Source organism: Mobula birostris, chromosome 8 (assembly GCF_030028105.1).
Source record: "Mobula birostris isolate sMobBir1 chromosome 8, sMobBir1.hap1, whole genome shotgun sequence".
Taxonomy (NCBI): domain Eukaryota; kingdom Metazoa; phylum Chordata; class Chondrichthyes; order Myliobatiformes; family Myliobatidae; genus Mobula; species Mobula birostris.
The window spans coordinates 93,954,976-93,966,797 of record NC_092377.1 but is presented as its reverse complement, the minus strand read 5'-3'; positions in this window follow the sequence as shown (position 1 = coordinate 93,966,797).

The following is an 11,822-nucleotide window of genomic DNA, read 5'->3' as shown; positions in this document are numbered from 1 at the left end:
GTGCATCAATGACTTTTATTCACCTCGTAGTTTCTACCTTATAACAAGCTTTGGGAGAATCAGGGACTTGCAGTCAGCCGTTGATAAATCTCCTAGTAAATGCCCAGAAACTGGATTGCACTCATTCTTGGTGCACTCAGTGGCCACTTTATTAGGTACACCTGTACACCTGCTCGTTAATGCAAATATCCAATCAGCCTATCACGTGGCAGCATCTCAATGCATAAAAGCATTGCCCACTTGGTCAAAAGTCTTTTAAAAGTTGCTTGAATTTTCTGCATTTGGAACCATTTGTCAAAGGGGAACTCACAAAATTCTTGAAGCTGTGCACCCAAAGAATGCAAGTTGGTAGATCTGAAAATTAAGCTGGAGAGCTATGTTGATGAGAGATGGAGTGTGTTGCTTAAGCTTCATTATAACAATGCAGAAAGCTCAGACCGATACGTCACAGTCGAAGCAGGATGAAAAATTATAGTGACAGGCAACAGATGGTCTGTGGTCTGATTGTAGGTACTCCACAAAATTACCCCATTCTGTATTTGATCTCTCCATTGTAGAGGAAACCACATTGCACACCATCTATGTACTCCGTAGACTTGAAGAGGTGCAAGTGAATTCCTGCGTCATCTGGAGAGACCGGCAGGAAATGGTGAAAGGATAGGAGATGCAGGTCCCGCTGTTGCACCGGAGAGTCCTGTGGGAAGGGTGTAATTAGTGAGAATGGGTCAGGGAATTGGCTGCTCAAAAATGCGGAGGGGAGGGGAAGGTATCTCTGGTGGTGGGTTAGTTGTTTTTTAATTCGTAAGGATGGTTTTGGGGTCAGAAAGGAGAGTTAGGGGTCAGGTTAGGGTTTAGGGATGGGGATGTGGGGGGAATTAGAGGTCAGGCCAGATTCTAAGTCCCCGCTCTGCATTCAAAAGCCAGTGATGCAGACGTGGGGCATCTGCTGTTGGATGTCAGATGCTGGGCCAGTAAAGAGTGGATCAGGGTCCCCCAGGTCAGTGGGTTGTTGGAGTTCCGTGCAGGCAGGGAGGAATGAGGTCTGGTTCGCGATTCAGTGACACCAGAGTTCAAGACCTAGTGTTCGGGGTCCCGTCATTGACGGGTCCAGAATTCGAGGCCTAGTGTTTGGGGTCCTGTCATTGACGAGTCTGGAAATTGAGGCCTAGTGTTTGGTGATCGGCGTGTCCTGGTGTCGATGCTGAGGATTGAGGAATAAGAATTGAATCAGAAGTCTGGAAGTTGAGGCTAATTGGCCAGAGCCGAGGCTATGAATCTTTGTGAGTCCAAAGGCCAATGTCTGCAGGCCTGAGCCTGATTCTGCCGGATACTGGAGACTGGAGGCTGGTCCTGGGGTTAAAGGAGGGATGGAGCTTGTTTTGCTGCTGTTGTGCTCTGTGAGTATTGTGAGCTTGCTAAGTTGGTGCCAGAATGTGTGGCAACACTTGCAGGCTGCCCCCAGCTCACCCTTAGCTGTGTTGGTTTTCAATGCAAATGATCCATTTCACCATATGTTCCAATGTGCACATGATAAACAAAGTTGAATCTTGAATGTCATTGGAGTTGACAAATCCCCCTGCCCAAGCTGATGCCTGACATTCTCTAAAATTGAAATAGATAAGTCATTCTAACATCCTATGGAATGTAGTTCTGGTTCCACGTTGACTCATTCTCACTATCTAACTTGCACTTACACCTTCTAAAACCTGGAACAGATCCTACTTCCAGAAAACTGTGCTTGCTTTACTTAAACATGGTAATTTTCTATAAGGCTTATTCTCTCCCATAAATAATTAGATTCCAGCTTTTTCCCTTTAAGGTCAACTTTAAACAAGCAATGGTATTTGAGTCCCTTTTCTCAGAAAGGATTAAAAAATATCAATATTTGGTTATATGGTTAAATTAAAGCACATTTCTCATGACTATCCTTTGGTATTATTCTGGATCATTAGTATGGTTTATCCCATGAGAAAGTTGCAGACTACGTTTTTGAAGTTTTTTTTGTAATTTATTTTTTATTGAATTTCATCATCAAACAAACATTTCCATAAGATGTATTTCAGATACTGTACGTATATATCATATAATCATATTTGTCACAAATCTCCACATAATATTTATCTGAGGTATACACTTATAGAAAGGAGAGGAAAGAAAGAAAATCGAAAGAAGAAAACTATGTACAGAGTAGGGAGTGATTTTTTTACAACATATTCATTGACTTGTGAGAATAAAATCAGGCCTCTGAGGTGTTATGTACTTAAACCATTTTCTCCAGTGTTACGTAACCGGCAACAATGAATATCAATCGAGACGGGTTATATAAAAACAACCAAACATTTATTAAACACGGATAAACAATTAAAAAAATGAAAACCTCAACCAGAAGTTAACCACTATGCAGCCGTTCAACAAATCATCACTCAGCACTGGTTCTGAAAGCGTTAAATGCGAAAACTGTTCTTAAAGCGGTAACGTGAGGAATTCTGCAGATGCAGTAAAGTCAGATATAGGTCTTAAAATGGTAAATTTGAAAGTCCAACAGATTTATACTTCCAATTGGGGGAGACTTCTCTGGAGAAGGATTTCTTCATAGACGCAACTTTCCTGCTGGTTCTGTCCACAGGATTCACGATGCAGAAAATAAACAGTTTAAAACAACTGACCTTAAATTCTTCTAGAGAGCAAACTCGCATGAACTCCTTGCTCTTTTGGCAAGAGTTATCTTCGATGCAGGTCACTACTCCTTCAATGAAGACTCAATAAGGTCGATCCTTTGTTAAACTGCTGAACGATGCCGACTCCTCTCAATCCTTCGGGTCCTGTATTTCGATAAAGTCTTCACTCCCCCGTACTACTGCTGGAATAAGGTACATCAACACATCTAGCAAAAATTGCCAATCCAGCACTATTGTACCTTGCAACAGAACGTAACAACCGTTTTAAAAATGAAACTGCGTCATAAAAACAAATACGCAACAGAAACGGAGACACAGTATGTTCTAGCTGGAAATCTAAAAACTATAAAACTATCTGCGTCATTTGGGGTCTTCCCTTATATACCTGTGGTGCTCATGTCATCACGTGACCTCACATCGGCGGGAAAATTACATCAGGGGACCTCCAAAAGACCATTACATCATTCTCACAAAAAAAATCACGGATCTCCTTGAGGCATGTAACACCTCCCTCCAAAAAAAATGTTGGTCTCTTAAAGAATAAAATTTTAACAATTAACAACTTATACAAAAAAATACAAAGGTATAAAATTTACAACATACACAATATATACAGTCTTATCTTTCAGCACTTTACAAACTAATATACAGTAGGAGTATTACAAATGTTAAAATACCACTCCATAAAAACAAATTTTCATTGTACATTTAACATCTAGACAGAAAATCAGCGATCACATTATCTTTACCCTTAATATGAGTGATCAAAATATTGTACTCCTGTAACATTAGACTCCAATTTAATAATCTTCTATTTTTGTTTTTCATCTTACTCAAAAACACTAATGGATTGTGATCGGTATAAACTGTGAGTGGTCTTTGAGTAGTACCAACATACACTTCAAAATGTTGTAAAGCCAAAACGAGAGATAACAATTCTTTTTCTATTATTGAATAATTTCTTTGATGGGCATTAAGTTTCTTAGAAAAATAAGCTACTGGACGATCAACTTCATCACCATCATCTCCTTGAAGTAACACTGCTCCTGCAGCTTCATCACTAGCATCTACAGCTAACGAAAATGGTTTTTCAAAGTCAGGAGATTTAAGTACAGGTTGATTACATATTATAGTTTTCAATTTATCAAATGCCTCCTGAAAAGACTCTGTCCAAACAAACTTCATTTTTCTTCAAGAGATTAGTTAATGGAAGAGTAATGTTCGCAAAATCCTTACAAAATTTTCTGTAATACCCTACCATACCCAAGAATCTTCTGAGAGCTTTTCTACCAGTTGGAGTGGGTACTTCTAAAATTGTCTGAACTTTCGCTTGAACAGGTGCTAATTTCCCCTGACCCACAACATAACCCAGTTAAGTCACTGTGGCATGACCAAATTCGCTTTTAGCTAAGTTAATAGTTAAGTTAGCTTTTGAAAGTCTCTCAAATAGTTTCTCCACTGCAGTAATATGTGCTTTCCATGTATTGTATCCTGTAACTAAATCATCAATATAGGCATCTGTATCTTTTAATCCCTGAATGACGTTATTAATCATCCTCTGAAAAGTACCTGGTGCATTCTTCATCCCAAATGGAAGAACATTATATTCATATAACCCAGATGGGGTTACAAATGCTGAAAACTCTCTACCTCTATCTGTCAATGGAACACACCAATAACCTTTTAACAAATCAATTTCTGTAAGGAATTTGGCCTGTCCAGCTTACTTTATCCACACAATCATCTACCCTAGGGATTGGATATGCATCAGTTTTTGTCACAGCATTTACCTTCCTGTAATCTGTACAAAACCTAATACTATTGTCTGGCTTAGGCACCATAACGCACAGTGAACTCCAATTCGAATTAGAATGTCTAATAATATCATTCTCTAACATATACTTAATTTCTTGTTCAGCAAGTTCACATTTTTCCCTGTTCATTCGATACGGATGTTGTTTTATGGGTTTTGCAAATCCAACATCTACATCATGTGTAGCTATGGTGGTTCTTCTAGGGACGTGTGGAAATAAATCTCTGTATTTAAAAATTAACTGTTTCATCTGCTCTCTCTGCTCTGGCTGTAAATGAGCTAATTTTTCGTCAATATTTTCTAGAATTTTTGAATTTTGTAACCTGGCTGAAATAATGTTGGGTTTAAAATGAGTTTCAGATGAATCCTCCATTAAGTTTTTATCAAGATCAGACTCATTATTGATCATAACAGTCATAGTAGCAGCTTCTCTCTAATAATACTGTTTTATCATATTTACATGACACAGCTGTGTTGTCTTTCTCTGATCTGGGGTTTTTACCACGTAATCTACATCATTTACCTTAGATTTAATCTCATAAGGACCATGAAATTTAGCTGGTAATGGGTTCATTTGCATGGGAAAAGAACCAACACCTTATCTCCAGGCTTCAATGACCTCATCCTAGCTTCCTTATGGTACCAAGTCTTCATCTTCTCTTGAGCTAATTTTAAATTTTCCTTGGCCAAGCTACAAGCTTTATACAATCTTTCTTTAAATTTTAAAACATAATCTAGCAAATTAGTGTGTACTTCTATTATTAATCCACTGTTCCTTCAGCAAGGCCAAAGGTCATCAAACTCTATGCCCAAACTCAAGTTTAAAAGGACTAAAACCTAATGATTCCTGTACTGCCTCCCTTACTGCAAAAAGTAGTAAATGTATACCTTCATCCCAGTCCTTTTCATTTTCCACACAATATGTCCTAATCATAGTTTTTAGTGCAGAATGAAGTCTCTCCAAGGCTCCTTGTGATTCTGGATGATAGGCTGAGGAAATAATCTGTTTCGCTCCCAGTTTATAAACTATATGCTGAAACAATCCCAACATAAAATTACTACCTTGATCCGATTGTATTTCCTTAGGCAACCCAAAATAAGTAAAGAATTTTATAAGAGCCTTTGTCACAGTTTTGGCTGTTATATTCCTAAGAGGTACTGCCTCTGGTAACCTAGACACTGTGCACATAATAGTTAATACATATTGATGTCCAGTTTCAGTTTTTGGCAAAGGACCTACATAGTCTACAATGATTTTTGTGAACGGCTCACCAAATACTGGAATTGGTTGCAGTGGGGCCACTGGAGTAACCTGATTAGGTTTACCCACAATCTGACACGTATGACACATTCTACAAAATGTCGCCACATCTTGTCTTAAACTAGGCCAATAAAAATGTTTAGAAACTTTGTTCATAGTTTTCTTTACACCTAAATGACTACCCAAAGGAATACTATGAGCCATAGCTCAAATCTCAGTTCGGTAAACTTTAGGAACTACTACCTGATGATTAACTTCCCATTCCTCACTAGCAGGAATTGTAGGCGATCTCCACTTTCTCATTAATACTCCCTTTTCAAAATAATATCCTACTGGTACTTTTTCAATTTCACTATCTGGAAGAGCTTGTTCTTTTAATCTAACTACCTCAGGATCTCCACCCTGCTCTGCCATCATCTCCTTCCAAGATAAAGACAAATCTTCCTTCAGACTTACCACCAAAATCTTGATCAAATAATGTAGGTAAGGAAGTTTCTGATACATCCTCAAAATTCAAATCTTGATTTGAACTGTCATGGGTAACAACCTCATTCTTTACATCAGTCTTTTTAGCCATAGCTCTTGTTACAACACAGGAAGAATCTGTGTTAAAATCCCTCTGTGGTTCCTCAGAATTTGAATTGATTGTCAAATGCACTTCAGGAAAAACTTGTCCACCTGCTAAACCAATCCCTAACAAAAGAGAAACATCATTCACAGGTAAACTGGATTGTAGTCCTACTTTAACAATCCCTCTAACTAATCCTGACCTTGAATTTACTCTATGTAAGTGTACTGGCATATGGGCACTCCCAACTCCGCTTATATAATTTACCTCACCAATGTCAGACTCATCACTAAACTTTAGCACACTGTCTAATATTAGTGATTGAGTCGCTCCAGTATCTCTAAGTATTCTTATTGGTACTGAATTGGATCCTTCTTTAAAGGATACATATCCTTCTGGTATAAAAGTTTCATATCCCTTCTTAACTTGGTCAGACTCTAACATATCTTCATTAGTATTTTCTGAACCCTGTGGCTTTACAGTTTTTTCAATATGCTGCACACAAGCATCTGGGACCACTTCTTTCTCTTTCTTTTTCAATCGAAAGCAATTAGCTACTGCATGTCCAGGTTTCCTACAATAATTACAAATAATACCAAAATGTCTTTCCTTCACATGTCTCCCTTCATCCTTACTTTTCTCACTAACTTCAGGTTTAATTTCTGGTTTACCTTGACTCTCTGTGCTATTATTCCTTTTAAAAATTTTACCTGGAGAAAATGTATTCTTGCGAATTAAAACCTACTCATCAGCTAATTTAGCAATCTCCTGCAACGTAGCAGTGTCCCGTTCATTTAAGTATGTTCTCACTTCAACAGGAATGCTTCTTTTAAATTCCTCCTGCAAAATCAATTCTTTTAATTTATTATACTCCCCATTCACATTTTTAGAGGAAACCCATCTCTGAAAACACACAGATTTCTCATAGGCAAATTCCACATCAGTTTTTTCCACAGATTTCTTCAAATTTCTGAATCTTTCTCTATACGCTTCTGGAACCAACTCATATGCCTTTAATATATGCTGTTTAACAATATCATAATCCAGTGCTTGCTCAGCATTTAAAGCTGTATAAACTTGTTGTGCCTTACCTTTAATTACACTTTGTAACATCACTGGCCATTGCTCTTTTGGCCACTTTAAACCCAGAGCAACAGTTTCGAAATGTTGGAAATATTTGTCCACTTCAGCTTCATTAAATGGAGGAGCCAAAATAACCTCACGACTAGCAATAAACTGTTTTGTAGAACCAGAAGACTGATTCCCAGACTTCAATTTCTGCATCTCTAGCTCAAATTTCCTCTGGTTCTCAGGTTCTCTTTCTTCAAATTCCCTTTTTTTATTAGCCTCTCTTTCAGCCATTTCCACTTTAAATCTTTCAAACTTTAACTGTTCAAGATGTAACTGCATTTCCAGATTACTCATTGGAAACCTATCTAACACCTGCTCATCAAACAATTTCAAAGTAATATAATGCTCAGCGATTTTTCTCTGTATGAAAGCCTTGGTGGAAATCTTCATAATTCCTTTAATATCCAACCTCCTAGCAATCTCCAATACCTCAGGTTTTCTCACATTCACTAAGGACCCCGAGTCAGGCGTGTCCACAAACCCATCAATATCCATTGTTGCTGAATACCACTCACACACAAATCAAACTAAAAAAAAATCTGGTATTTCCCTTTTCCAAATCAAAATGGCAATCACCAGCACTTAAACTCAAAATGGGAACATCCCGGCCGAGCCCCCACAGATTATGTTATGTAACCAGCAACAATGAACATCAATCGAGACAGGTTATATAAAAACAACCAAACATTTATTAAACATGGATAAACGATAAAAAAACAGAAAACCTTAACCGAAAGTTAACCGCTATGCAGCCATTCAACAAACCGTCACTGGGCACTGGTTCTGAAAGCGTTAAATACAAAAACTGTTCTTAAAGCGGTAAAGTCAGATATAGTTCTTAAAATGGTAAATTCGAAAGTCCAACGGATTTATACGTTCAATTGGGAGAGACTTCTCTGGAGAAGGATTTCTTCATAGACGTGACTTTCCTGCTGGTTCTGTCCACAGGATTCACGATGCCGGAAATAAACAGTTTAAAACAACTGACCTTAAATTCTTCTACACAGCAAATCCCACATGAACTCCTTGCTCTTTTGGCAAGAGTTAGCTTCGATACAGGTCACTACTCCTTCAACGAAGACTCAATAAAGTCAATCCTTTGTTAAACTGCCGAACGATGCCAACTCCTCTCAATCCTTTGGGTCCTGTACTTTGATAAAGTCTTCACTCCCCCGTACTACTGCTAGAATAAGGTACATCAACACATCTAGTAAAAATTGCCAATCCAGCACTATTGTACCTTGCACCAGAATGTAACAACCGCTTTAAAAATGAAACTGCGTCATAAAAACAAATATGCAACAGAAACGGAGGCACAGTACGTTCTAGCTGGAAATCTAAAAACTAAAAAACTATCTGCGTCATCTGGGGTCTTCCCTTATATACCTGTGGTGCTCATGTCATCACGTGACCTCACATCGGCGGGAAAATTACATCAGGGGACCTCCAAAAGACCATTACATCATTCTCACAAAAAAAATCACAGATCTCCTTGAGGCATGTCACACCAGTATGAATAAAATTGTTCCAACTTATGATTAACAGATGCTGTTATCTTCTCCATTTTGTAAATGTCCATTGTAATTTCCATCCATACATGTAAAGTTGGGCTCTCCTGTGATAACCATTTCCTGGTAAGGGTCTTTTTATCAGCCACCAGCAGTACATTCATTAAATATTTATCTCTTTTCAACCATTCTTGAGGTATATACCCAAAATATATGGTCTTACTCTCTAAGGGTATTTCACATTTAAAGATGTCTTGTAGGGCTTTATGTATCCCACTCCAGTAGTCTTTGATAACAGGGCATTCCCAGAAAATATGATAATGGTTTGCATTTTGATTTCCACAATTTCTCCAGCAAACAGGGGGGTTACTATCATAATGGGATTTCTGAGAGGCTGTAATAAAATATCTTATCAAGTTTTTCCACCCGAGCTCCCTCCATTTCTGTGAACTGGTACATTTTCATTGATATCTCCATATTATTGTCCAGTCTTCCTCAGATATTATTATCCTTCCTTCCTTCTCCCATTTTGTTTTAATGTATGAAGTCGAATGTGTTTTAAGATTTGACAAACCCTTATACAGGCTTGAAATTATTCTACTACCGTTGTCTGAGTTATATGCTTTTCTAAATAGCTCTATCAAACATGTACTTGCCTTGGTTACATTTTTAATCGTCCTATTAACATACTGTCGCATCTGTAAATACCGGTAAAAGTTTTGTTTTTCTAATGTGTTTCTCTTTGAGCATTTCAAAACTGAACAGTGTTCCTTCTTTCATTATATTGTAAATAGCTGTTATTCCTTTAGCTGTCCAGTCCCTAAATCTAGCATCTAGTTTATTCGGTGTAAAATCCGAGTCATATGCACACCATTTAAGTTTTGCAATGCCTCTCTCTAGTTTATATTCTTTTATAATAGTTTTCCATATTTTAAGAGTCAATTTCACCCACGGGTTGTCAATATTATTTATGTAACTTTGTAGGTTGTTATCAGCCAAAATTGCCTGGATGGGGATGGAAAGTATCCTCTCCTCAATGTTTTTCCATTGAGTGTTATATGATGGGTTGCACCAGTGTATCACGGCTCTCAATTGTGCTGCAAAGTAATAATCTCTATGCAAAGGTAGGCCCCATCCCCCTTTTTCCTTGGCTAATTGCAAAGCTTTGAGATGAACCCTAGGCCTTTTACCTTGCCATATATATCTTAATAGCATCTTGTTCCATTCATTGAATTGATTTTGGTTAACCTCTAATGGTAGGATCTGAAAGAGATATAGTAGTCTGGGCAGTATATTCATTTTAATAGATTCAGCCCTTGAACTGAGACCAAGAAAAAGAATTAGGTTCCATCTTGTTATATCTTCCTTAATTTTCTTATATATAGGCTGATAATTGCATTCTGATAATTTTGCCAAACCTTTTAGCATAATGATACCCAAATATTTGACGGACTCTGTTTGCCATGCCCAAGGATATCTACTTTCAATTTCTCTTGGCGCACTATAGTTATATGAAAGTAGTTGGGTTTTATCTATGTTGATCTTGTATCCTGATAATTGGCCATATTGTTCAAAGGATTGCATCAATTTAGGTAAAGAGTATGCTGGTTGCCCTAGATAGATCGGAATGTTATCTGCGTAACAGGCCAATTTATGCTCCGTCCCTTTAATAGTAATTCCCCTGATATCTTCATTTTGTCTGATGTATTGAGCTAATGGTTCCAGATATAATGCGAAGAGTAGCGGTGCCCATGCACAACCCTGTCTGGTGCCCCTTTCTAGGGTAAAACTATTAGATAAATATCCATTGATTTTAATCCTGGCAGTAGGATTGTCGTATAGTGCCTGTATAGTTTTAATAATTGTGTCATGTAGACCAAATCTATGTAAAACTCTGTAAAGAAAATTCCAATTAACCGAATCAAATGCCTTTTCAGCATCCACGCTTATCACTATTGCTTCAATTTCATTTTTTTATATGATCCACAATGTCCTTCGTATATTGTCTTGTGTTTGGCATTGTTGTATAAAACCTGTCTGATCATTATGTAACACTCACAACATGCTGGAGGAACTCAGCAGGTCAGGCAGCATCCGTGGAAAAGATCGGTCGACGTTTCAGGCCGGAACCCTTCGTCAGGACTGTACCAGTGTGGGTAGAAACTCTTCTAATCATTTGGCCATGGTGGAGGTAAATATTCTATAATCCACATTAAAAACAGATATTGGTCTAAATGACCGACCCACATTACAGTTTATCCTTGCCTTCTTTTGATATAGCTGAGATTATCGCCTCCTTCCAGCTGGGTGGCATTTGCGCCTGTCTTAGGGCCCAGTTCAGTGTGGGGAGTAAAACAGGAATTAATGCACTTCTAAACTCTTTATACCACTCTGCCGTATATCCATCTGATCCTGGTGACTTGCTTAATTTAAGCCTGCTAATTGTAGTTTTTCGCTCAGCTTCAGTTATGTCAGCAGTCATCGTTCTATTTTGTTCTTTGCTTAAAGTGGGAAACGCTAAGGAATTCAGGAAGGTGTCAATTTGGGTTATGCATCCCCTGGAACTTTGGAATATAGAGTTTTGTAAAACATTTCAAAAGCTTCTTGAATTTCACTTAGCTTATTTTTTTTATCACTTTTGTTCTTGGATCCCTAATTCCATGAATTGTATTTTCTGCTATCTTTTTTTTCAGTTTCCACACCAGCATTTTCATAGATTTAGATCCACTTTCATAGTGTCTCTGTTTCAGAAACATTAAATTTTTTCTAATTTCTTGTGTAGCCAAACTATTAATTTAATTCCTAATTTTAAAAATTTCCTCTAGTGTATCCTGTGCCAATTCAATTTGTGTTTTTTCTAGTT